Source organism: Cebus imitator, unplaced genomic scaffold (genome assembly GCF_001604975.1).
Source record: "Cebus imitator isolate Cc_AM_T3 unplaced genomic scaffold, Cebus_imitator-1.0 Scaffold329, whole genome shotgun sequence".
NCBI classification, from domain to species: Eukaryota; Metazoa; Chordata; class Mammalia; order Primates; family Cebidae; genus Cebus; species Cebus imitator.
The window spans coordinates 1364598-1367342 of record NW_016107644.1 but is presented as its reverse complement, the minus strand read 5'-3'; positions in this window follow the sequence as shown (position 1 = coordinate 1367342).

Below are 2745 nucleotides of genomic sequence, written 5' to 3'. Positions count from 1 at the left end.
AGATATCTGGACCCTGGGACTTGCCTTTGTAAGTCTCCATCACCCTTTGGGGCCAGAACCTGCAAGCTCAATGTAGAGATCCGGAGTCAGGACCCCAGCTCTGGGCAGACTCAGCTGCCCTGGGCTCTGTGAACCTGGCAAGCCATGGGCCAAGCTGGGTCTGTTTCCCAACCCAGAAAGTAAGGCATGCTGAGGTGCAGTGTGAACCCAGGTATGTGTGGGTGGGCAGAACTTGAGAGCCATTTTTATAAAAGACGGATTCTCTCCCTGCCTTCTCACCCCAGTGTGCAAGAATCCCAGAGAGTCTGAAACAGCAAAGAAAGAGAAAAAAATAGAATGTGCAGAAGTCCCACCTAAGAACGTGCTCGGCTTGTACAACTGCAGAAAGTGTGCCCGTGTGTGTGTCTGCACTGCTGTTGCATACTGGCTGTTTCTGCCCCTTACATAAGCCTAACGGATGGGGTAAAATCTGCTGAGTGTATCAAAGGCCCATTTTTAATTCATAGTGGGTTGGAGAAATAAAACTTACTTTTCTGAGAGAGAAATCTACAAGGAGTTTTTGGAAGCCAACCAGTTTAATAAGCAGAGGCTCTAAGTAAATAGCATAAAGAATTTATGAGCATCACTCTCTGCATTTATGTATAGCTTGTTGTGTGTGGGGTTCGGAAAAAGAACAAATCACTGCTTTGCATTCTCTCCAGGACTTGCAGGCTGAGTTCTTCCCCTGCGTGGCCTGAAGTGGCCCAGCTGTGAGAAGCCATTGTGAGGGATAATGTTTGTCTAACACAGAGAAATTCAGCATCGAATTATCTGCAGGCTGAGCCCCTGGGGAGGAGGCGAGGGAAGAAAGCCCGATGGCTTCAGGCTCAGGTCTTTAAAACTTGTTCTGGGCAAGAACACGCTTGCAGAGCCAAGAACACACTTCTGGGCTGCAGACACCCAGAAGCGACGGGAGCCTGCATGGGGGCTTTGTGTTTCTCCACGGATCGCCGGTTTCATCTTTGGGGGCCCACACCACTGACTTGTCTGCAGCTTTGCCTGGTGCTGACGGCCTCCATCCAGCACCCCCAGGGCCTGCCTCTGAGTCTGGGTTTGGGGAGCAGAAACGGCATGATCCAGGGGGCAGGGATGGCCCCTGGCGGTTTATTAGGCTCCTCTGCCCTCTGCCACACCCCCATAGGGACCAGACAGGAGTGCAAATGAAGCCAGCTCTGGGCCAGCCTGTCCTGATCCTCCCTGGCCCCTGGGGTTTCCCTCCCCACTCTGCTCCCTGGCAGTCCGGGCCGTCTGTGTAGTCCTGCCCGGGGGTCCTAGGCAGGCTGGTGGAGGAGATGGCATCAGGGCTGGGCTTGGGAGGACAGGAGGAAGTCTTCAGGAGTGGAGAAAAGAGGAGGGTGTTTCTGATGCTACAAAGGGTCCCAAGGCCTGGAGCTCCCAGGGGGCTGAGGGTGGCACTGCAAAGTCAACAGCTTTTACAAATATTTCTTATGATCGTCCAGGTGCGGTGGCTCACGCCTGTAATCCCAGCGCTTTGGGAGGCCGAGGCGGGCCGATCACGAGGTCAGGAGAGCAAGACCATCCTGGCCAACATGGTGAAACCCCGGCTCTACTAAAAATATAAAAATTAGCTGGGCGTGGTTCTGCATGCCTGCAATCCCAGCTACTTGAGAGGCTGAGGCAGAATCGCTTGAACCAGGGAGTCGGAGGTTCAAGCTGACTGAGCTGAGATTGCATCACTGCACTCCAGCCTGGTGACAGAGTGAAACTCTGCCTCTCTCTAGGTGTTCAGGTGATGGCACTAAGCATGCTCCCACTGCGTAACCATCACCGCCTTCCCCTCCAGGACGCACTCCCTCCCATGGAATGCTAGCTTCTCCCGCCTCCCCATGCTGTGCTGTGTAGTTGGGGAGTGTCTGGGCTGGGGCTGGGATCTTGCCCTCTGCCTCGGCTGGGTGGGTTTGAGGTGGGCAGGGCAAGTGGCAGGTGGAAGGCCGGGAGGACCTGGCCTTGAACATGTCTGTCTCAGCTCCCCATGCCCATCCCTGGACAGCTTGCGCCGTGGATGGTGCCCAGGAACCAAAGAGGGAAAATAAATAACCGGGTTGTGTTCATTTCAAGCCCCATTACAAGCACATTAACAATGAATCACTAGCAGCCTTGCCACTGTGAGGAGTGCAGCGTCGCACAGCAGTCGGGCCCGACGTGGGGCTTCGAGGGTCTGATAAACAGAGGGACGCTGCTGCCAAGTTTCCCTCGCCTGGAGCACCCTGGCCTGGCCACCCCACAGCTTCCCTGAGGGTGTGGGCACAGCCCAAGGAGGCCCTGAGGGAGATGGGCAGGGGTGGGAACGGGCCCAGGCACCCCTTGCAGAGTCCGGGATGGGCCCATCAGGGCCTCCTTCCTTTATGGGGCCCTCAGTCCCCATCCAAGGCATGCTCAGCCACAGTGGAGGAGAGAGCATCTCAGCCCCAGAAGCTGCCCACACCTCTGTCAGGCTGGAGAATGAACCCCCGGGGGACGTGTCCCATCCTGGGTGCTGGGCGGGGCGTGTCTCATAGGGAGGGTTCTCCTGGCTCCTGCCCGTGATGGGAGCAGCTGAGCATAGGGGTTCAGCTTTGCAGGTAGGCTGTGGGATCAGGGTCCTCTTAGTTCCTCCCTGACAGGAAGGAGGAGGGAAAAAGGAAGGAAACAAAGAAGGAAGGAAGAAAGGGAGGAAGGGAGGAAGGGAGGGAGGGAGGGAGGGAG